The sequence below is a fragment of the Physeter macrocephalus genome, chromosome 12, assembly GCF_002837175.3.
Source record: "Physeter macrocephalus isolate SW-GA chromosome 12, ASM283717v5, whole genome shotgun sequence".
Classification (NCBI taxonomy): Eukaryota; Metazoa; Chordata; class Mammalia; order Artiodactyla; family Physeteridae; genus Physeter; species Physeter macrocephalus.
In genome coordinates, this window is record NC_041225.1 from 59,603,317 (window position 1) to 59,629,051 (window position 25,735).

The 25,735-nt window shown below is 40.7% G+C and overlaps 1 protein-coding gene across 1 annotated transcript in view; it reads left to right on the forward strand.

The window, feature by feature from the left end:
- The window catches only part of MTA3 (metastasis associated 1 family member 3), a 178,046-nt gene that overhangs the window by 36,618 nt on the left and 115,693 nt on the right, over positions 1-25,735 (forward strand). The gene's annotated exons all lie outside the window — the stretch shown is intronic.

The window sequence follows — 25,735 nt, forward strand, 5'->3', positions numbered from 1 at the left end:
TATACATACACACTCACAAAAAGAGGAAAAGGGGAAAAAATAATAAATCTTGCTCTCAAAGTCCACCTCCTCAATTTGGGATGATTCGTTGTTCATTCAGGTTCTCCACCGATGCAGGGTACATCAAGTTGATAGTGGAGATTTAATCCGCTGCTCCTGAGGCTGCTGGGAGAAATTTCCCTTTCTCTTCTTTGTTTGCACAGCTCCCTGGGGCTCAGCTTTGCATTTGGCCCCGCCTCTGAGTGTAGGTCGCCTGAGGGCGTCTGTTCTTCGCCCTGACAGGACGGGGTTAAAGGAGCAGCTGATTAAGGGGCTCTGGCTCACTCAGGTGGGGTGGCGGGGGGAGGGAGGGGTCTGGATGCGGAGCGAGCCTGCGGTGGCAGAGGCCAGTGTGATGTTGCACCAGCCTGAGGCGTGCCGTGTGTTCTCCCGGGGATGTTGTCCCTGGATCCCGGGACCCTGGCAGTGGCGGACCCTGGCAGTGGCGGGCTGCACAGGCTCCCCGGAGGGGAGGCGTGGATAGTGACCTGTGCTTGCACACAGGGTTCTTGGTGGCGGCAGCAGCAGCCTTAGCGTCACATGCCCGTCTCTGGGGTCTGTGCTGATAGCCGCGGCTTGCGCCCATCTCTGGAGCTCCTTTAAGCAGCGCTCTTAATCCCCTCTGCTTGCTCACCAGGAAACAAAGAGGGAAGGAAAAGTCTCTTGCCTCTTCAGCAGGTCCAGACTTTTTCGCCTAGCCGTGGTGCACTAACCCCTCCCGTCCTCTCCCTGTGATCCCACCGAAGCCCGAGCCTCAGCTCCCAGCCCCCGCTCGCCCCGGCGGGTGAGCAGAGAAGCCTCTCGGGCTGGTGAGTGCTGGTCAGCGCTGATCCTCTCTGCGGGAATCTCTCCTCTTTGCCCTCTGCACCCCTGTTGCTGCGCTCTCCTCCGTGGCTCCCCCCCTCCGCCACCCCCACCCGCAGTCTCCGCCTGTGAAGGAACTTCTAGTGTGTGGAAACCTTTCCTCCTTCACAGCTCCCTCCTACTGGTTGCAGGTCCCATCCCTATTCTTTTGTCTCTGTTGATTCTTTTTTCTTTTGCCCTACCCAGGTACAGTGGGAGAGTTTCCTGCCTTTTGGGAGGTCTGAGGTCTTCTGCCAGCGTTCAGTGGGTGTTCTGTAGGAGTTGTTCCACGTGTAGATGGATTTCTGATGTATTTGTGGGGAGGAAGGTGATCTCCGCGTCTTACCCTTCCGCCATCTTCCCTCAAAGTCCACATGTCTCTTTTTGAATTATGGTTTTCTCAGGGTATATGCCCAGTAGTGAGATAGCTGGATCATATGGTAGTTCTATTTTTAGTTTTTTAAGGAACCTCCATGCTGTTTTCCATAGTGGTTGTATCAATTTACATTCCCATCAGTAGTGCAAGAGGGTTCCCTTTTCACCACACCCTTTCCAGCATTTATTGTTTCTAGCTCTTTTGATAATGGCCATTTTGATTGGCGTGAGGTGATACCTCATTGTAGTTTTGATTTGCATTTCTCTAATAATTAGTGATATTGAGCATCTTTTAAACTAGACCTATATATATGCCATCTACAAAAGATCCACTTCAGACCTAGGGACACAAACAGACTGAAAGTGAAGGGATGCAAAAAGATATTCCATGCAAATGGAAATCAAAAGAAAGCTGGACTAGCAACGCTCATATCAGATAAATAGACTTTAAAATAAAGAGTGTTACAAGAGATAAGGAGGGACGCTACATAATGATCAAAGGATCAATCCAAGAAGATATAACAATTATAAATGTTTATGCACCCAACATAGGAGCACCTCAGTACATAAGGCAGATGCTACCTAACAGCCATGAAAGGAGAAATGGACAGTAACACAATAATAGTAGGGGACTTTAACACCCCACTTACAGCAATGGACCGATCATTCAAACAGAAAATAAATAAGGAAACACAAGCTGTAAATTACACAATAGACCAGATAGATCTAATTGATGTTTATAGAACATTGCACCCCAAAGTGGCAGAATACACTTTCTTCTCAAGTGCACGTGGAACATTCTCCAGGATAGATCACATGTTGGGTCACAAATCAAGCCTCAGGAAATTTAAGAATATTGAAATCGAATCAAGCATGTTTTCTGAGCACAATGCTATGAGATTGGAAACCAATTACAGGAAGAAAACTGTAAAAAACACAAATACATGGAGGCTAAACAGTGCGTTACTTAATAACCAAGAGATCACTTCATTCCTTTTTATAGCTAAATATCACATTGGGTGGATGTACTACATTTGTTTATCCGTTCCTATTGATGGACATGTGGATTGTTTCCACTTTCTGGTTATTATGAATAATGGTGTTATGAACATTCCTGTACAAGTTTTTGTGTGGACATCCTTCAGTCTTTTAATCTATAGATACATATTATTTCATTTTCTCTCAGTATTTTGTTGAAGATAGCAGGTGGTTAATCCTGTTGAGTTTCTTTTGGCTTGAAGTTTGTTCATTGCATCTCTCTTGTGTCCTTTACCATGCTTCTCTGTAGATGGATAGTTAGATGCAGATTCTAGAGGATCGAATCTAGGTTTATTTTTGTGGGGTGTGGGTACAAGATCACTCCATGGGTAGCATTGTGTACTTCTGTCACGATGTCTGTAATGTATCGTTGCCTGTTTCTCTTTATTTATTTATTTTATTATTAAAAAAAATTTCTTTTTAATTTAGTTTGTTTATTTTTGGCTGCATCGGGTCTTTGTTGCTGCGCGTGGCCTTTCTCTAGTTGCGACGAGCGGGAGCTACTCTTCGTTGCGGTGCGCGGGCTTCTCATTGCGGTGGCTTCTCTTGTTGCTGCGCATGGTCTCTAGGCACGCGGGCTTAGTAGTTGTGGCTCACAGGCTCTAGAGCACAGGCTCAGTATAGTTGTGGCACATGGGGTTAGTTGCTCCATAGCACGTGGGATCTTCCTGAACCAGGGCTCGAACCCGTGTCCCCTGCACTGGCAGGCGGATTCTTAGCCACTGCACCACCAGGGAAGCCCAGTGTTAAGTTCTTTAACGTTGGTTTTGATCATCTTTACAGGCTTCGTGTGCCTTGTTCATTATATATATATAGTTGCTGCACCAGTGTTTGTAACTTTAAATTTGCCAAGGGAACAAATTTGAAGAACAGCCAGCCTACCAGTTGTTTTGTTTTAGCATCTTGGTTGGCTGAAAAGAGTCTGTGGTGTTTATCTATCTATCTATCTATCTATCTATCTATCTATCATGCAAAAAGATATTCCATGCAAATGGAAATCAAAAGAAAGCTGGACTAGCAACGCTCATATCAGATAAATAGACTTTAAAATAAAGAGTGTTACAAGAGATAAGGAGGGACGCTACATAATGATCAAAGGATCAATCCAAGAAGATATAACAATTATAAATGTTTATGCACCCAACATAGGAGCACCTCAGTACATAAGGCAGATGCTACCTAACAGCCATGAAAGGAGAAATGGACAGTAACACAATAATAGTAGGGGACTTTAACACCCCACTTACAGCAATGGACCGATCATTCAAACAGAAAATAAATAAGGAAACACAAGCTGTAAATTACACAATAGACCAGATAGATCTAATTGATGTTTATAGAACATTGCACCCCAAAGTGGCAGAATACACTTTCTTCTCAAGTGCACGTGGAACATTCTCCAGGATAGATCACATGTTGGGTCACAAATCAAGCCTCAGGAAATTTAAGAATATTGAAATCGAATCAAGCATGTTTTCTGAGCACAATGCTATGAGATTGGAAACCAATTACAGGAAGAAAACTGTAAAAAACACAAATACATGGAGGCTAAACAGTGCGTTACTTAATAACCAAGAGATCACTTCATTCCTTTTTATAGCTAAATATCACATTGGGTGGATGTACTACATTTGTTTATCCGTTCCTATTGATGGACATGTGGATTGTTTCCACTTTCTGGTTATTATGAATAATGGTGTTATGAACATTCCTGTACAAGTTTTTGTGTGGACATCCTTCAGTCTTTTAATCTATAGATACATATTATTTCATTTTCTCTCAGTATTTTGTTGAAGATAGCAGGTGGTTAATCCTGTTGAGTTTCTTTTGGCTTGAAGTTTGTTCATTGCATCTCTCTTGTGTCCTTTACCATGCTTCTCTGTAGATGGATAGTTAGATGCAGATTCTAGAGGATCGAATCTAGGTTTATTTTTGTGGGGTGTGGGTACAAGATCACTCCATGGGTAGCATTGTGTACTTCTGTCACGATGTCTGTAATGTATCGTTGCCTGTTTCTCTTTATTTATTTATTTTATTATTAAAAAAAATTTCTTTTTAATTTAGTTTGTTTATTTTTGGCTGCATCGGGTCTTTGTTGCTGCGCGTGGCCTTTCTCTAGTTGCGACGAGCGGGAGCTACTCTTCGTTGCGGTGCGCGGGCTTCTCATTGCGGTGGCTTCTCTTGTTGCTGCGCATGGTCTCTAGGCACGCGGGCTTAGTAGTTGTGGCTCACAGGCTCTAGAGCACAGGCTCAGTATAGTTGTGGCACATGGGGTTAGTTGCTCCATAGCACGTGGGATCTTCCTGAACCAGGGCTCGAACCCGTGTCCCCTGCACTGGCAGGCGGATTCTTAGCCACTGCACCACCAGGGAAGCCCAGTGTTAAGTTCTTTAACGTTGGTTTTGATCATCTTTACAGGCTTCGTGTGCCTTGTTCATTATATATATATAGTTGCTGCACCAGTGTTTGTAACTTTAAATTTGCCAAGGGAACAAATTTGAAGAACAGCCAGCCTACCAGTTGTTTTGTTTTAGCATCTTGGTTGGCTGAAAAGAGTCTGTGGTGTTTATCTATCTATCTATCTATCTATCTATCTATCTATCTATCTATCTATCTATCTATCTATCTATCTATCTATCTATCTATCTATCTATCTATCTATCTATCTATCTATCTATCTATCTATCTATCTATCTATCTATCTATCTATCTATCTATCTATCTATCTATCTATCTATCTATCTATCTATCTATCTATCTATCTATCTATCTATCTATCTATCTATCTATCTATCTATCTATCTATCTATCTATCTATCTATCTATCTATCTATCTATCTATCTATCTATCTATCTATCTATCTATCTTTGCTGCGCATGGTCTCTAGGCACGCGGGCTTAGTAGTTGTGGCTCACAGGCTCTAGAGCACAGGCTCAGTATAGTTGTGGCACATGGGGTTAGTTGCTCCATAGCACGTGGGATCTTCCTGAACCAGGGCTCGAACCCGTGTCCCCTGCACTGGCAGGCGGATTCTTAGCCACTGCACCACCAGGGAAGCCCAGTGTTAAGTTCTTTAACGTTGGTTTTGATCATCTTTACAGGCTTCGTGTGCCTTGTTCATTATATATATATAGTTGCTGCACCAGTGTTTGTAACTTTAAATTTGCCAAGGGAACAAATTTGAAGAACAGCCAGCCTACCAGTTGTTTTGTTTTAGCATCTTGGTTGGCTGAAAAGAGTCTGTGGTGTTTATCTATCTATCTATCTATCTATCTATCTATCTGCAGTGTTTTAAAATATGGTCCTCATCTTCTTTGACATTCCTTCCATTGATAGATGAAGTCCATGTCTTCTCCGCTTGGATCTGGGTGGGGTTGTAACCAGCACAGTATTGTGGAAGTAATGCTGTGTGACTCTTCAAGGCTAGGTCAGAAAAGGCCATGAAGCTTCTACCTGGTTTTCTTGGAATGTTTGCTCTCAGGATAGTTCTGCTTGGAACTCAGCCACTATACTGTGAGAAAACCAGGCTACATGGAGAGGCCGTTTGTAGGTGCTAAGGTTGATGGTCCTATCTGAGCCCAGGTGCCAGACATATGCCTGAAGGAGCCACCAGGTGATCCAGCCTCAGCCATTTGAGTTCCTTTTGAGGCCCCAGTTATTGTGAAGCAAAGACAAGAGTTCTGTGCTGTTCCCTGAGTGAATTCCTCACCCACTGAATCAGCAAAGTAGAATGGTTGTTTTGTGCCACTAAGTTTTGGGATGATTTGTAACTCAACAATAGACGATATAAGTGGAATAGAATCATAATAGGGTTTTTCTGTTATGGGATATTTTCAGTGACAGTTTAAAATCAATATTTAAGCTTATGACTGCCAACTAAAAGTATTTAATGAACTACTAGTTTTCTTTAAGTAAACTTCATTTTCTTTTGACAGACTGATTAAATGAAGAGATTTTGCCCCAAAGCCTGACTCCTTATAAATGATTTTTGGCCACTTTGAACACAAGTCAGGAAAAATGCCCTCTTTATTATTCTGAAGTGAAATTTATTGATAGTGTAACTTATACGTATAATGTAAAAATAAAATTAAAACTCAGTATTATGTTCTGACTGCAATATAAAAAAGAATAAATTTATAATATGATATATATAATAGGATCATATATACTGTATTTCAATATGTGTAAATGCTGAGGCATGACAGTAGTGGACGCGGTAACGAAATAGTGAAATGTTTGCATGTATGCATAGAATCACTAGCAATGCAGTGGTTATAAATTAGACTGATATTTTGTACTAGGAACTCTAATATTTCCTGAGATTTTTTTTCAAAATGGTACTATTGGTAAGTTTTGAACAAAACAAAATACAGTCTTTTCTCTTTTTATATGATGGCTACATTGCTGGAAAAGTCAGTTATATTAAAACCATACCCCAAATATTTTGTGTTCTCATACATAGAATGGAATTAGCTCTAGTCTCAGGTAACAGAATCGTGTTTTTCACTTACATAAATGTCCAGAGGGACATTTCAAAGTCATGTGAATCATGGACTGTCCTCTGCTGTATACTTGTATATCTATGGGATATCTAATATCCTTGTCTTCCATCTATGAAATGTTAATACTGCTCCCATTGTGGTAGTACTGCCACCACCTCATCCTTTCCAAAGGAGTCCTTGAGGTGTAGACTAGTACCCATTTAAGAACCAGGGCACTAAATGCAGTATAATAAAACAAAAACTATGTCTGTATTGTTGACTAACACATTTGCTGACATTCACTGTAACTTTGCGAACATGGAAGTTACTCGGTATGTACAAATTAAACAACAAAAAAAGCTCTTAATAGTTTCCCTAATTCTTCCAAATTAGAGATTAAAGTTGCAAGTAATAAAAAAGTTAAAAGTTAAAGTTATTTATATTTAGGATTGATATGGGCTTTTAAAAAAATAAATTTATTTATTTATTTAGTCTATTTTTGGCTGCATTGGGTCTTCGTAGCTGCGTGCGGGCTTTCTCTAGTTGTGGCGAGCGGGGGCTACTCCTCATTGCAGTGTGTGGGCTTCTCATTGCAGTGGCTTCTCTTGTTGTGGAGCACCGGCTCTAGGTGCACGGGCTTCAGTAGTTGTGGCTCATGGGCTTCAGTAGTTGTGGCGCGCAGGCTTAGTTGGTCCGCGGCATGTGGGATCTGCCTGCCAATGCAGGGGACATGGGCTCAGTAGTTGTGTCTCCTGGGCTCTAGAGCGCAGGCTTAGTAGCTGTGGCGCACGGGCTTAGTTGCTCCGCGGCATGTGGGATTTTCCCGGACCAGGGATCAAACCCATGTCACCTGCATTGTCAAGCAGATTGTTAACCACTGCGCCACCAGGGAAGTCCCTCCCTTATACATTTGAAAGTTGACATCTAAAATTTTTCATCAAAAATTTAAATAGTTGCAAAGAGGTAATATCTAGTGTGTTACAAATAGTGACATTTAAAAATAAATGGCTATGTAGAGAACAAATGTATCGACACCAAGGTGGAAGACAGACGGCGGGGGGGTGGTGGTGGTGGTGTGATGAATTGGGCGATTGGGATTGACATGTATACACTGATGTGTTTAAAATTGATGACTAATAAGAACCCACTGTATAAAAAAGTAAATAAAACAAAATTCAAAAATTAAAAATAAATAAATGGCTATGGAATTCCTTGGCCATCCAGTGGTTAGGACTCCGCGTTTCCACTACTGGGGGCCGAGGTTCATCCCTGGTCAGGGAACTAAGATCCAGAAAGCTGCGTGGTGTAGTACAGCCAGAAAAAAAAAAGAAATATTGTAACAATTTGCCCACCATCACAGGTTACAAAAAAAAAAAGCATGAACAAGCTCCTGTTGAACAGTTTGAAATTTTACGTGACCCTTTTGTCTCCTTGAGCTCTTTTCCATTTTGCTTTCTCTGCAGAATTCTAGCCCAATGTATTTTATGCTTGAAAAGTTTTGTTTATCATCATATTATTCTCTGCAACAAAAATTAAACATAAATTAAAAATTTAAAACACTTTGTATTTCTTGACTTCATAAGGCTCAGTCTTAATTTCTTTTGGATTTTTTATAATTATAGTACAAATACTGTAAAAATTTTGATAATTACTAAACATAAAAATACATTTTTACTGGAAATCATCTCTTAACGAGTTGGGTGGGGATTCTTCTCACCTCATTTAGTTAAATTCTTGCATTAATGTAACTGGTTGCTAGAATGAGAGGGTTTGGTATTGATTCTGTTCCTGATTTTTGTTTATAGGTGTAGTTTCTGACAAAATTTTTTCATCTAAGTAGATGAGAATGGTGGCGTTTTCCTCATTTATTCGTTTATCAAATATATTTTGAGCTCCTATTATGTTATGGAGACTCCTCCATGTTCTGGTGATTAGCACTGAACAAGCAGAAGTCCCTGCCCTCAGAGTTGACAAGTGTCTATTTGTTCTTCTGAATTGTATGTGAAAAATCATATAGCAGTTTTTCATCAAAAGTGATTTTTAATGATTTAGCAGCTGACAATTCAATTATGTCCTACTTCAGTCTTGTTGAAAGCAGAGAATTTGAAACCACCAGAGTTGGAAGAGGTTTGTTAACCAGTCATTAGTCATTCATGATCTCATTTTTTTTTTTTTTTTTTTTTTTTTTTGCGGTACACAGGCCTCTCACTGCCGTGGCCTCTCCCGTTCCGGAGCACAGGCTCCGGACGCGCAGGCTCAGCGACCCCTGCTCACGGGCCCAGCCGTTCTGCGGCATGTGGGATTCTCCCGGAGTGGGGCATGAACCCGCATCCCCTGCATCAGCAGGCGGACTCTCAACCACTGCCCCACCAGGGAAGCCCCATGATCTCATTTTTTGAGAAGCAGAATAAAAAGACTTTACCAAGACCTAACAAATGACTGTTAATTTTACTTCCTACTCTTTGACCTACGTAGATTGTATCACTTAGGGGTCTACCAGATAAACAAATAGTTGGAGAGTTTACGTATATATAAATACATAATATCCTATACACATATGTAATCTCCAACTGGTTTGTATAAATATATAAAGAGATTTATTTATTGCAAAACGAATAAATGATTGTGGGGCTCGCCAGGTGGGACTTCTTCTTCCTCAGGGAAATCTCAGTTTTGCTCCTGAGACCTTTCATTTGATTGGATGAGACCCACCCAGATTATTGAGGATAATCTCCTTTATTCAGAGTCAGCTGATGGTAATCACATCTACAAAATACTTTCACAGCAACACCTAGTTAATATTTGAATAACTAGGGACTATAGCCTAGCCAATTTGACACACAAAACTAACCATCATAGGGACCTTATTTAAACCAGTATACTCAGAAAGGTTTGGGAAAGTTGAAATAATGTTCATTTAAATATACCTTTGCGGGACTTCCCTGGTGGCGCAGTGGGTAATAATCTGCTTGCCAATGCAGGGGACACGGGTTCAAGCCCTGGTCCGGGAAGATCCCACATGCCGCGGAGCAACTAAGCCCATGCACCACAACGACTGAGCCTGTGCTTTAGCGCTCGCGAGCCACAACTACTGAAGCCCGCACACCTAGAGCCCATGCTCTGCAACAGGAGAAGCCACCACAATGAGAACCCCGCATACCACAGTGAAGACCCAACACAGCCAAAAAAATAAAAATAAACCTTTGCATTTAATTTAATTTAATTTATTATATTTTATTTTTTGCGGTATGCGGGCCTCTCACCGTTGTGGCCTCTCCCGTTGCGGAGCGCAGGCTCCGGATGCGCAGGCTCAACGGCCATGGCTCACGGGCCTAGCCGCTCTGCGGCATGTGTGATCTTCCCGGACCAGGGCGCGAACCTGTGTCCCCTGCATCGGCAGGCGGACTCTCAACCGCTGCGCCACCAGGGAAGCCCAAACCTTTGCATTTAAAATTTAAGTCTGATAAAATGTTTGGATCTTATACCATTTGTGTACTTATATATTTAAATACATATGACATGTAAATTGATATATAAAGTATAATATGAACTGTATTTAAATATATTTACATCAGATTGTTGGAACTGTGGATTTCATTTACTCAATGGAAAATGACTAACAGTAAAACTTTAATGACAAAGCCAGTCCTTATTGACAAAAACCAGGCAGCTAAATCATACTTTCTGTCAGTCTTTTCTTTTCCAATTTTAATAAATGAGTACTGTGCATCCCCAAGGCAACCATCTCCTTCTGAATTCTAAGATAGATTCCTGGATAATGATCAGAGCCTTGCTGTGATGGACTAAGGCCATCAGCATTTTTTGCAGACTCTGTTTTTTTTATCTTGGGACTGTTTTCTCAGGAGTGGTTTTTTTTTGTTTTTTTTTAAAATAAATTTATTTTATTTATTTTATTTTTGACTGCGTTGGGTCTTCGTTGCTGCCCGTGGGCTTTCTCTAGTTGTGGTGAGCAGGGGCTACTCTTCACTGCAGTGCATGGCCTTCTCATTGCAGTGGCTTCTTGTTGCAGAGCCTGGGCTCTAGGCGCGCGGGCTTCAGTAGTTATGGCTCACGGGCTCTAGAGTGCATGCTTAGTAGTTATGGCGCACGGGCTTAGTTGTTCCGCGGCATGTGGGATCTTCCCAGACCAGGGCTTGAACCTGTGTTCCTTGCATTGGCAGGCGAATTCTTAACCACTGTGCCACCAGGGAAGCCCAGGAGTGGTGTATTTTTTGATTATCATCCAGGGGTTGGAAAAAGTGAAGTCTTTAAGTATAAATTGTTCATATATCTCTCAGTTGATCAACAGGTAGATATCTGATGCCATAGTCTCAAATATTTCTGAATTCATAACATGCTAACATTGGCCAAAACACCCCAATTCTAATACCACACTTTCCTGTGACTAAAGTATGTGTGTAAGGCACAAAACCATATTCTGTGAATTTCTGATATCTTTATCGTGTCCCTGTTTTGTCACCAGTGGTCTCCTTGTTTGGTGCTCTGGTGGTTTTTACTCCCTTGGGCTGTGCTGTACTTTATGATTTAGAGTGGTGGAGAGGTAAGAGAAGAGTGGTGGAGATGAGAAAAGAAGGATCCTGTGCTGGTTCTCAGGCTAGTACATGTGGAATTTGATCTAAAAGTTGATTTCTTTAAACCTGTGTTTCTGTGTATCCCTTACAATGTCTTCTGTACCCTTAGAAGTGTTCAGGCTCACTTTTTGAAGACTTCTGTTAACACTATACCACTTTTCCTGGGCCTTTTTTCTTATCTTGGAGATCCTTCCATATCTGTATGTACTTTGTTTTAATGGCTGCATTGTATTCCACAGTTTGATGTTTTTACTATAATTTAACCAGTCTGTACTGGTGGAGGATTGCATTTTTAATCTTTTGCTGTCAAATAGTTCTGCAGAGTACATTATCATTTAGCACATGTTATGAGCACAGCATCTATATTTAGGATAGATTCCTAGAATTGCAGTTGTGGGATCAAAAGATTATGCATTGTAATCTTGATAGATATTGCCAAATTGCCTGCCTCAGACAGGGTATCAGTTTAGACCTATCAGCAACAAATAAGTGTCTATTCTCTCCCACCCTTACCAATATAGTTTACTATCAGGCTTTTGATCTTTACTTAATCTAATAGGTAAAAAATTATACCCTGGTATAGTTTTATTTTACATTTCTTATGAAAATGTGGCTTTTTATAAAAGCCACTTTTGTTTCCTTTTCTGTGAACTGTTTATATCATTTGCCTTTTTTATATTGAGTAACTTCTGCTAAATTAATGTGTAGTGGAAAAAATCTTCAGTTAATTCAATAAATACAGTTTTGTTTGTTTTTTTTGGAATCCAAGCTATCTTTATTTTTGAGCTACATTTATGTTTTGCTTTGCCCTTATCTAAATTTTTTTCACAAAGTGTCTGTGGGTGGTGAGCTTTCTAAATCTTACCATCATACTTAATGCTAGTTTGTCTCTTTATAGAATTCTAGGTTCAAAATAGTTTCCTCTCAGAACTTTGAAACAATTAACTCCATTGTCCTTAGTTCCCCATCCAGGGAGCAAACCCACGCCCCTTGCAGTGGAAGCATGGAGTTTTAACCACTAGACCGCCAGGGAAGTCCCAACACTTTCCTTTTTTTGAATCCAGGTCCAAATGTGGCTAATCTGAGACACTGAGCCCTAGCTCTGCCCCTGGAGAAACTTCTCAGTCTTTTCCAGGCAGCTACTACCAGTTGATTGGAGTTGGCACAAAGATCTATTTTCTGTCACTGCATTAGAAGTAATAAACATTCATTTTATAAGGACATTTTTCTCTTGCTCTTTTATAATGTTTTTATTTTTGTGAACGACATTTTACAATTAGTAGTTATTGCAAGTTTGTGTCTCATTAACCAGATTATTATCAACTGTAAATATTACAGAGGTTTATTATTTGGCAAGTTAATTATGTTTTATGATACACATTTTCTTATTGATCTGTTACTTTGAATGTTAATGATTGCTATTATCTTTTTAAACAAAGCAAGTACTATATTACTACTTTAAAATTGATGTCACATTGCTTTTTGATTATTAAATGAGGCATTCCAATAATTAGATATTCTTAAGCTTCTTTAAAGGCTTTGTGTTAGCTTTACTTAATTTGTGGGATGGAATGATATAGACTTCATGTTTTATATTTTCATATGACTGGTTGAATGAATATCATTTTTGTAGTCAGAGAAGCTTATCTAAAATTTTCCACAGGTTATCATTAAAAAAATCTTTCCATTGAAGTATAGTATAGATATTGAATTCTGTAGCTTCCTACTACTACTACCTCTGTTTCTACTAGTGCTTTTACCTTTACATATTGTCTTTATTTAGAATAGCCTAAAGTATGTTTTCATTAGCATTTCAAACTCTAGAATTTTAAATCTGGAAGGACCCTATACATAATCTGTTTAAACTCTGTTTTATAGCTGAGTTCTTGACCCAAGGTTACCTAGCTGGACTAATGATCTGTCCTCTGATTCCTGTTTTTCTACACTTTGTTTTATTTATCTCTAAAATTTAGTTTGGGGAGATAAATATGACTATACTTCATTTTATGTTTGTCCAATTTGGCCTTGTGAAAAAAGGAGTTTTGGAGTCGGACTTGGTTATTATTGCTGGTTCTATCATTTAGTAGCCATGTAGCCTTGGGCACATTAGTTAACCTTGCTGAGCCTTAGTTTCTTCATCTTTACAAGGGGCTTACTAATACTTTCTACCTATTACCCTCCCTGTCTTGAGAGTTGTTGTAGGAATTAAATGAATAAAGTGTCTGGCAGATCATGAGGTGTACAGAAAATGGTAGCTTTTTGAATCAGTGTCACTGAAAGAAACAGAAACCAATCTGTATTTGGTCTATCACTGGGAATTAAGTGCTTCCCAGATGGTGGAATGGTTGAAGGAACATATCCTAGGCTGGGCCTCTGGAGGACTCCTATAACAGTACAAAGAACTGACCCACTTGGGAAGCTGGTCCTTTTGGAGCCAAGCTAGCAAGCACCATGCTTTTGTGATTGCCCCTCATAGCCAGGAAGTTGGAAAATGGTCACCTGAAGCCTCAGTCCAGGTTTTTAGAAGTCATATCAAGAAGCTGCTGATGCCTGCCACATTCTTGACACCTAGGAACTTGGAGAATGGACATTGCTGCATAAAAGCCTCACTTTCAACTTTGCTAATGGCTAATAGTCTCAGGAAGATGGCCCCTGTCTCATAGCCTCCCAGTACATTGCATGCCAGTTCCCATGCACAGCTCGGGGTGCATGGAAGCTGGGAACTAATTTTAAGCTTTCTGATCTCTCCAAAGGGAAGGAAGGAGGTTGAGAAAATCCAAATATTTACTGTAGTGGTATTAAGCTGGATGGTAGTGATGGTGGTGGGTAAGGATTATTATTGCTGTGTTCAGTATACCTCATTCAGAATTATATATCAAGTGGGTGATATTCTAGAACTAGAGCTGGAAATTCCAAATCCAGTTATTTTCAGTGGGCTGTACTCCTTCTAATATCTTATTCTTTATTCGTTAAGTAAATAATTCACTGAGCATCTCAGTATGAGCAGATGGCTGTTCTGGATGCTCTGAATGTTTACAGTGACCAGACACTGTCCCTGCTCTCAGAAAGGCTTAGTCCTGTGGGTTACAGACGTAGGCTGTTTTACTACAGCATAGTAAATGCTGTGGTAGAGGTGACATACCCAGGAAGGACTCCTGACCCCTAGCAGGGGGGCTTCTAAAGTGACACCAGATCCTTTTAGGAAGTGATCATTCACAAGTTACAGTACCCCAGTTGCCTATACATTTTACAAAAGAGTAAAGAGAACTGTTTTCATAACAAGTTTTGGTAAGAACAGGGCAGTATAGATGGGAGATTCTTCTTGTAAAGAGATGGAGAGGATAAGTTTAAGAGGAGAACATCCTCTTGGATCTGGCCAGTTTTGTTGTGGAGCTGAGGTAGGAGGCATCTTTGATGGCCCCCTCCATCACCCGTTTATCATCTTCACCTGGAGGGCTTCCAGGGGCCATATTCCTTCCCTGGAGATCCAAGCAGGCACCCATAGCATAACTCACACTCTAGGCCTACAATCCAGATGTTCAGATGTTCTCTAACCCTTTCCCCTATTATCTTCAGTTTCTTTGTCCAAGATGTGAGAAGGGGCTCCTTACTTTTATTCTATGTGTTTACTGCATGTATAGGATAAAAAGTAATAAACAAAAATTTAAGGCACTGAAAAGGCCTTATTTGTTCATTTTCCATTTTTCTTAGCAGCCAGTTGTGGTTGTCTTCAAGTTTAGAGGACACAGGTAGGAAAAAAAAGATCATAACTTGTGTCAAAATTGCCTCTGTATTAGAGAACGGATATAAATCATTATTTTTTAAACCAGACTTACAAATCCAGGAAGCATTAATAAATGTACATTTTTTTTACAATGTTTTGTTTTATTTTAATTTTGTGCAGTCTTTTAAATTTTTTAAAAACTTACTTTGCTGAAGTATAGTTGATTTACAGTGTTGTGTTAGTTTCTGGAGTACAGCAAAATGATTGTTATACATATATATGTAATATTCTTTTTCACATTCTTTTCCATTATGGTTTATTACAGGATGTTGAATGTAGTTCTAATTTTGTGCAGTCTTTAAGCCTAATTCAGATATCTTTGCTCTGTTGGTTGTAAATCAGTATTATTTTATCTGGCCTTTTGTTCACAGACTTTGCTTTTCAGTAAATGTGATAATAACCTATATTGTATATCAAAAGAGATTTTAACACTTTCAACCCATCAATACTTTATCTCTGAGAAGGAAGGAAAACTAACAATTTTTTAAAAAATTATTTATTTATTTATTTATTTATTTATTTTTGGCTGTGTTGAGTCTTGGTTTGCTGCACGCGGGCTTTCTCTGGTTGCGGTGAGCGGGGGCCACTCTTCGCTTTGGTGCGTGGGCCTCTCATTGCGGTGGCTTCTCCTGTTGTGGAGCACAGGCTCTAGGTGCACAGGCTTCACTAGTTGTGGCACGTGGGCTCAGTAGTTGTGGCACACAGGCTTAGTTGCTCCGCGGCATGTGGGACCTTCCTGGACCAGGGATCGAACCCGTGTCCCCTGCATCGGCAGGGGGATTCTCAACCACTGCACCACCAGGGAAGCCCCCAATTTTTTAATACATTTTAAAAAATTAATTAATTAATTAATTTGGCTGTGTTGGGCCTTAGTTGCTGCTCATGGTATATTCGTTGCGACACAGAATCTTTCGTTACAGCACACAGGCTCTTCATTGTGGCACACAGGTTTCTCTAGTTGCAGTGTGTGGGCTTCTCTGTAGTGTGGCACGTGGGCTCCAGAGCACATGGGCTCAGTAGTTGCAGTGCGTAGGCTCTCTAGTTGTGGCATGCGGGCTCAGCAGTTGTGACATGTGGGCTCTCTAGTTATGGCATGCAGGCTTAGTTGCTCCACAGCATGTGGGATCTTAGTTCCCTGACCAGGGATTGAACCCACATCCCCTGCACTGGAAGGTGGATTCTTAACCACTGGACCACAAGGGAAGTCCTGAAAACTAACAGTTTTGAACTCTGTGTTTCAGATGGTACACTAGACACATTCATTTTGTTCTTTTAATCATCACTACTAGAATTTGTTAATTTAGGTTGTTATTAGCTCTATTTCTACAGTGGCCCAAAGAGAAGTCAGTAACTTACCAAAAGTCATAGCAACATTTAGTGGAATTAGAATATGGGCTCTTCCACTTCCGGTGAGGGCCTGCGCTACGCTGAGTACTTGCTGCCCCCGACCAAGCGGTTGGATGCTGACATTGACCAGGGACTGGCAAGGAGTTTGATAGCTGTGGGGCTGGGTATTGCAGCTCTTGGATTTGCAGGTTGCTACACATTTCAAATGTGGAAACCTCTAGGACAAGTAATCACAGAAACTGCAAAGAAGATTTCAACTCCTATAATTAAACTCAGGGTCAAAAGAACTGCAAGTGGAGACCTTCAAGATGGCAGAGGAGTAAGACGTGGAGATCACCTTCCTCCTCACAAATACATCAAAAATACATCTACATGTGGAACAACTTCTACAGAATACCTACTGAACGCTGGCAGAAGACCTCAGACTTCCCAAAAGGCAAGAAACTCTCCACATACACCTGGCCGTGTGGCTCACAGGATCTTGGTGCTCTGGCCGGGTGTCAGGCCTGAGCCTCTGAAGTGGGAGAGCCGAGTTCAGGACATTGATCCACCAGAGACCTCCCAGCCCCAAGTAATATCAGTCGGCGAGAGGTCTCCCAGAGATCTCTGTCTCAATGCTAAGACCCACCTCCACTCAATGACCAGCAAGCTCCAGTGCTGGACACCCCATGCCAAACAACGAGCAAGATAGGAACACAACCCCACCCGTTAGCAGAGAGGCTGCCTAAAATCATAATAAGATCACAGACACCCCAAAACACACCATCAGACGCGGTCCTGCCCACTAGAAAGACAAGATCCAGCCTCATCCACCAGAACACAGGCACTAGTCCCCTCCACCAGGAAGCCTACACAACCCACTGAACCAACCTTAGCCACTGGGAGCAGATACCAAAAACAATGGGAACTATGAACCTGCAGCCTGCAAAAAGGAAGACCCCAAACACAGTAAATTAAGCAAAATCAGAAGACAGAGAAATACACAGCAGATGAAGGAGCAAGGTAAAAACCCACCAGACCAAACAAATGCAGAGGAACTAGATAGTCTACCTGAAAAAGAATTCAGAGTAATGATAGTAAAGGTGATCCAAAATCTTGGAAATAGAATGGAGAAAATACAAGAAACATCTAACAATTACCTAGAAGAACTAAAGAGCAAACAATGATGAACAACACAATAAATGAAATAAAAATTCTGTAGAAGGAACCAATAGCAGAATAGCTGAGGCAGAAGCACGGATAAGTGACCTGGAAGATTAAATACTGGAAATAACTACCACAGAGCAGAGTAAAGAAAAAAGAATGAACAGAATTGAGGACAGTCTCAGAGACTTCTGGGACAATATTAAACGCACCAGCATTTGAATTATATGGGTCCCAGAAGAAGAAGAGAAAAAGAAAGGGACTGAGAAAATATTTGAAGAGATTATAGTTGAAAACTTCCCTAGTATGGGAAAGGAAATAGTTAATCAAGTCCAGGAAGCACAGAGTGTCCCAGGCAGGATAAATCCAAGGAGAAACATGCCAAGACACATATTAATCAAACTATCAAAAATTAAATACAAAGAAAAAATATTAAAAGCAGCAAGGGAAGAGCAACAAATAACATATAAGGGAATCCCCATAAGGTTAACAGCTGATCTTTCAGTAGAAACTCTGCAAGCCAGAAGGGAGTGGCAGGACATATTTAAAGTGATGAAAGGGAAAAACCTACAACCAAGATTACTCTAGGGCTTCCCTGGTGGCGCAGTGGTTGAGAGTCCGCCTGCCGATGCAGGGGAACTGGGTTCGCGCCCCGGTCTGGGAGGATCCCACATGCCGCGGAGCGGCTGGGCCCGTGAGCCATGGCCGCTGAGCCTGCGTGTCCGGAGCCTGTCCTCCGCAACGGGAAGGAAAAGACCTACAATAACAAACCCAAAACAATTAAGAAAATGGTAATAGGAACATACATATTGATAATTACCTTAAATGTAAATGGATTAAATGCTCCAACCAAAAGACATAGACTGGCTGAATGGATACAGAAACAAGACCCATCTATATGCTGTCTACAAGAGACCCACTTCAGACCTAGGGACGCATACAGACTGGAAGTGAGGGGATGGAAAATGATATTCCATGCAAATGGAAATCAGAAGAAAGCTGGAGTAGCAATTCTCATATCAGACAAAATAGACTTTAAAATAAAGACTATTACAAGAGATAAAGAAGGACACTACATAATGACCAAGGGATCAATCCAAGAAGAAGATATAACAATTGTAAATATTTATGCACCCAACATAGGAGCACCTCAATATATAGGCAAATGCTAACAGCCATAAAAGGGGAAATTGACAGTAACACCATCATAGTAGGGGACTTTATAAGTTTATTTATTTTTTATTTTTATTTTTGGCTGCGTTGGGTCTTTGTAGCTGTGTGTGGGCTTTCTCTGGTTGTGGCGAGTGGGGGCTACTGTTTGTTGAGGTGCGCGGGCTTCTCATTGCAGTGGCTTCTCTTGTTGAGGAGCACGGACTCTAGGCACGCAGGCTTCAGTAGTTGTGGCACACAGGCTCAGTACTTGTGGCACATGAGCTCTAGAGCGCAGGCTCAGTAGTTGTGGCGCACGGGCTTAGTTGCTCTGCGGTATGTGGGATCTTCCTGTACCAGGGCTTGAACCCGTGTCCCCTGCATTGGCAGGCAGATTCTTAACCACTGTGCCACCAGGGAAGTCCCAAATTCATCTTTCTTAACAGTTTTTTTCCCCATGATCTCTTGCTTTGTCTTGTGTTTTTTTCCCCCCGTGGACCCAGTATATAATACTTAAAATAGTCTTTATTTTTAAATTTTATTTATTTATTTTAAAAATTTATTTATTTATTTATATTATTTTTGGCTGCATTGGGTCTTCGTTGCTGTGTGCGGGCTTTCTCTAGTTGCAGCGAGTGGAGGCTACTCCTCGTTGCGGTGGCTTCTCTTGTCGCAGAGCACGGGCTCTAGGCATGCGGGTTTCAGTAGTTGTGCCTCATGGGCTCCAGAGCGCAGGCTCAGTAGTTGTGGCACATGGGCGCAGTTGCTCTGTGGCGTGTGGGACCTTCCCGGACCAGGGCTTGAACCCGTGTCCACTGCATTGGTAGGCGGCTTCTTAATCACTGCGCCACCAGGGAAGTCCCGGCCGGTGGATTCTTAACCACTGCGCCACCAGGAAAGTCCTACAGTAGTCCTTAAAGCTGCATGAATATTTTCACATTGTGGTGATTTGTGAGTCTTTGTGTGGCAAGGCTATAAAAATAGCTGGTTAGCCCAACTTGCTTTATATTTAAGAGTATTGGTAATTCATGAAGGTGAAACTGCAATTCCTGAGAGGAATTAATTTCAACCTGGTAGAAAATTATTGAAGGTTAGGGTGTCAGAAAGACATCTCTTGTGATAATAAAAAATTTTATTTCCTGTTTTTTTAATAATTGTTTTTGCCTTTAAGGTGTAATATGGTTGACTCCTTTGTTGCGTTTTCATAGTTCAAGGAGCAAATCCAATTTTTCTTTTGTTGAGGTTGTTTTCAGATTACTCAGTCCTCTACAGTTGGAGAAATATTTTCCATATTCTTCCCTATTTGAAAAGACTTTTAAAAAACTTGCTCAGGGTTTTATATCTTTTCATATAAATTACTATAAACAGGACAGCAAAGGATGACAGAATTAAATGAAATTTTTAGAAATTATGAAGCTCATTAGTGTAAGGCTCTCAGGAGTGAAGATACTGCAGAAAATGTGTGTAAGAAATGTAGTTGTAATCCTGTATTCTGTGATCTATTCTTATTTCTGTTTTGTTCATGCTAGACTATAAATTTGCTGACCCTTGGTTTCCTGAGTGTTTCAAGCTTTGAAAAAGATGATATCCTATAGTATGAGGTGGCCCATGTTTTTTATATTGGTAATTCATATATCACATAATTCACAACTTTAAATAGCATGTACCATTGTAGAATTATTTTAGATTATTTAGTAGTTTACAGGAAAAAAGTAGAAAAATGCTTCAGTTACTGTGTAGCAAATACATTTTCTTGAATTTATCTGTCTTTTCTTAGTGGAATGATTAGATCAGAGCGCATGTACAGTTTTTAAGATTTTTAGTAAGTGTTCCTAAAGAGTCTTCCAGAAAGTATGAATCATTTTACTTTCATACTTTGCTATCATTTAGTCTTCTATATTTTCTTGTAGAAGTTTTATATTTAACATTTAAGTTATGACCCATTTTTAGTTACTTTTTGTGTTATGGTACAAGGTGTCCATGCTAAGTTCCTTTGGGGGGTGCATGCATATTCAGTTGCTCCAGCACTGTTTGTTGAAAAGACTATCCTTTCTCCATTGCATTGCTTTTGTGCCTTTGTCAAATCAGTTGGTCATATATGTGTGGCTCTATTCTGGCCTCTCTGTTCTGTTTCATTGATCCACCTGTTTCTCTTCACCATCAACACACTGAATTATTTTAGCTTTCTAATACTTCTTGAAATCAAGTAATGTTAGCCCTCCAACTTTGATTTCTCTTTGTTAAGAGTTGTTTTGGCTATTCTAGGTCTTATGCATTTTTATATAAATTTTAGAATCAGCTTGTTAGTTTTTACAAAAAGTCTGCTGGGATTTTGATTGGGATTGCATTAAATCCACTGATCCATTTGGGGGAGAATTGACATCTTCACAATACTGAGTCTTCTAATCCTTGAACACATGGATCACTGGTTTCTTCCTTTTTATTGTTGAGTAGTATCCCTTTGTGTGGATGTATCACAATTTGTCTACTCATCTGTTGATGGATATTTCAGTTGTTTGCAGTTTTGGACTATTACAGACAAAGTTGCTTTGAACAGTTGGTGCAGGTCTTTGTACAGACATACATTTCTTCTTGGTTTGTACTCGCGTGGCCTTATCATATGGTCTGGATATTTTTAGCCTTTTAGGAAACTGCAACTGTTTGCCAAAATGATTGTACCATTTTACATTCTAATCTGCAGTGTAGGGGAGTTCTGGTTTCCTCACATCATTACCAACACTTCATAAGGTAAGTCTTTTTAATTTTAGGCCTCCTAATAGGTATGTAGCAGTCATTGTAAATTTTACCTTCTTGTGTCCTGGGTATTTTTATGCTCCTGTATATCTTCTTGAGCCTTGTTCTGTGATGCACCTAAGTTACTTGGAAACAGTTTGGTCCTTTTGGTTGTTGCGTTTATTCCTTAATGTACGTTTGTTAAGTGGGTACAGAGCAGTCAGTGCTCAGTCTAGGGCTTTAATTGTTCCCCATTACTTAGGCAAGACCTTTCTGTGTACTGTACCCAATACACCGTGAATTATGAGTTTTACCAGTGTGGTTGTTTGCAAACAAGCACTGTTCACGGCCCCGTGTGAGCACTGGGCACTGTTCCCGCTGATTCTTTCTCTGTTTTATGGCAGTTTCCTCACATGCATTCACTGATGGGTGCTGTGCTCAGGGATCACTGTCTGTGATCTCCAGGTTTTCTCACTCTGGTACTCTGTCTTTTGAACTCTAGTTGCCTTGGTCTCCCTGGTCTCTCACCTTCATCTCCTCACCTCTGGGAGTCTGCCAGGCTCTGCCTCAGTTTCCCCTCCTTCACTGTTGCCTGGAAACTGCCACAGCAATAAGTAAGGGCCAGTGTTAGGGCTCCCCTTGTTTGTTTTCTGCCTCTCAGGGATCACTGCTCTTCATTGCCTGATGTGCCCTGGCCTGATGCTTCATGTATTTTTTTCTGCTTTTAAACTTATTTATTACGTTTTGATTTTGGGGGGGTAAATTTGTAAAAACCAAAATTTGTAAATTTTGGTTGTTTGATACGGGAGGGTAGATCTGATCCCTATTACATTGACTAGAAAGAGAAATCCTAATCCTTTTAAAAAATATCTAAAAATCAAGGTATATAATACAGTGTAATAGGTAAAGTGTGCAGGTCAAGAGATTTTCACAGATGTATACATTTCTATTGCTGCCACTCAGATTAAGATAGAAAAACTTTCTCATACCTCAGCAGATTCCTTTGTGCCCATCAGTACCCTCTTCCTCCCGCCTCCCCAGATAACCACTGCTCTGATGTCTACTACCACCTGTTAGTTTTGCCTGGTTTCTGACTTCATCTCAGTGGAGTACCTATAGTATTTACCCTTTTGCCTGACTTTTTTCACTCAGCACCGTGTCTGTGGGATCCGTCTATGTTAGTGCTTGTATCACTTGTTCTTTTTTCTGACCCAGCAGTATTCTGTTGATGGACATTCAAATGGTTTCCAGTTTGGGATCCTGTGAATGAAACTGCTGAGAACATTATTTTGGTATACTTAAGCTCTCATTCCTCTTGGATAAATACCAAGGATTGGGAATTGTTGGTTTATGGGGTGGGTATAAATATACTTTAGTAGAATATTGCAAACGGGTTTCCACAGTGGTTGACCAATTTTCACTTCCTCTGTCAATTTATGTGAGTTCTAGTCGGGCTATATTCTTTTTTTTTTTTTTTTAAATATTTCTTTATTTTATTTGTTTATTCGGCTGCGTTGGGTCCTAGTTGCAGCACGCAGGATCTTTTGTTGTGGTGCACAGGCTTAGTTGCCCTGCGGCATGTGGGATCCTAGTTTCCCGGCCAGGGCTCGAACCTAGGTCCCCTGCATTGGAAGGCGGATTCTCAACCACTGGACCACCAGGGAAGTCCCGGTCTATATTCTTTTCTTTAAAATAAATTTATTTATTTATTTACTTTGGCGGCGTTGGGTCTTTGTTGCTGCGCGCGGGCTTTCTCTAGTTGTGGCGAGCGGGGGCCGCTCTTCTTTTTTCCCCTGGGAATGGGGTGTAGTTGTGGGGGAAGTAGGTAAAACATATGGCAGGGCAGATCATTAGAAGATTTATAAACCATGAGACTCTTTATTAATCAAAGCAAGAGGGCTTCCCTGGTGGCGCAGTGGTTGAGAGTCCGCCTGCTGATGCAGGGGACACGGGTTCGTGCCCCGGTCCGGGAAGATCCCGCATGCTGCAGAGCGGCTGGTCCCATGAGCCATGGCCGCTGAGCCTGTGCGTCCGGAGCCTGTGCTCCGCAATGGGAGAGGCCACAACAGTGAGAGGCCCGCGTACCACCAAAAAAAAAAAAAAACAAAAAAAAAAACAAAGCAAGAGAAATGAGTTGCATTGTGGGAAGATGCTGGCTGCTGTGTCTGAAATGAATGGGAGAAGGGTGGTGGTCTTGTGGTGCCGGAAAATTTGGTTGCTTGTAAATCGTTTTGTTTCTTAAGTTTTAAAATTGATAGCAAATGGAAAAATGCATGGTGGCATGTTAAGGCTGCATAGAATTCCAGATGGACTTTGAATATGTTATAAGATTGGGCAGCCTTTGCCAGATGCAGTGTTCTCTGAATAAATAAATGTAAAGCAGAAATAGCTTAAATTTCTGATGGGATCCTAACTTGCTATATAACAACTTATGAGTCATTGTATCTCACAATGTGAAGATAAAATTTCTGTGACAGGTTTCTTAAACCCAATAAAGTAAAAAAAACCTTGCTTTAGCCAGTTCTTGTTTTTCTTTTCAAGTTAGACTTTGAGTTAATATTTCTTTTGCATAAGTCAGTTTTTCCTGAATATCTTTCAGGGTGTCTGTGGTGAAAATTTTCTTGATACTACTAAGCTGTCATTTAATTGTCTTTCTAATTCTCTCAGGAGTATATAGCAGAGTTTTTCCAGGCTGTATGACATGTGATGACTTCATCACTCATGATAATGCATTGTGTGCTTGTGATTTCCAGTATTTTCAAAATTTATTTGTTTTAATTTCTAACACAATATTGGTAGATGTGTTACCAAGTAAACAAAACTTCTTTGAAATCCTTGATAGAATTGAAGAATATAAGGGGTCCTGAGACTAAAAAGCTTGAGAATTGCTGGCATAGGTGTTCTGCCAGAAAAATGTTTTAAAATTAGTGCTTTATAATAATGATTCTTAACTGAGGCTTAACTGGTGTGACTGTACCCTAGAATTTTAAAATCAGGATTTCCAGGGGTGGGGTCTGGATATCTGTTTTTGGTTGTTTACAAAAAGTGAAAGCAAATTTTTAATTTGTTTTAATTTTAACATGATTTGCTTTTTTAATTAGGAACCATTGTCTTAGGAGATAAGAATCGTTTCCCAAATGTCGAAGACAGTTATATGAATTCATTAAAAAATAGTAATAGCATTTTTTTTTTTTTTTTTTTTTTTTTGTGGTACGCGGGCCTCTCCCTGTGTGGCCTCTCCCGTTGCAGAGCACAGGCTCCGGACGCACAGGCCCAGTGGCTATGGCTCACAGGCCCAGCCGCTCCCCGGCATGTGGAATCTTCCCGGACCGGGGCACGAACCCGTGTCCCCTGCATCGGCAGGCGGACTCTCAACCACTGCACCACCAGGGAAGCCCGTAATAGCAGTTTTTAAAATTTAGCACTGTGTTAGGCACTCTGCTAAGCAAATTATGTGCATTATCTTGATTCTCACAATAACCTTATAAGGGAGAAATTATGTCCACATTTTACAGATGACGAAACTGAGGATTACAGAGAGTAAATAATTTTGTCCCCAACTAGGAATGGGTGGAACTAGACTTTGATTTCAAGTGTGACTCTGAAGCCTGGTATCCCATCCACCCTGTGTTAGATCTGGGAAGAATTGTGGAAAGCACTGGGATGAGATGTGACAGAGCCCTTGAACAGTAACCTTTTGATGGTTACTCTTTGCGGTGTTCTATGTCATAACTCTGTGAGTCTGTCCTCGCAGCAGCTGATTTGAGTGTTACTGATAATTTTTACCTGGTCTGCTGTGAACAATTCTTGAGGTTCCATCTCTTTTACCCCATGAGAAAATCAGCATTGATACAAAGATAAATGACCCATCTTTGTTCTCAAGGGACTCTGTGAATCAGATGACTGTTGCACAAAGCATACTGTGACAAGTAAGTACCTTAAGCTTATGTGGAAGCTGCTTTATAGCAAAGAGGAGGGGACTCCTCCACCTGCAGGTTGGTGAAAGTCTCATGGATTAGGTACCAGAACCTCAGAGACTCCTTTCAACTTTACATGTGATCTTCTTACTTCTATTAACTTTTCATCCACTCCAGTATTCTCCATTTATCTCATGCATTTCTTTATAGAAGCAGTCAACTCTTGGTGCTTACCTGTTTTTGATCTCCCAAGATGGGCCACTTTTCTATTTTGTTCCCTTCCTTTTTAAATC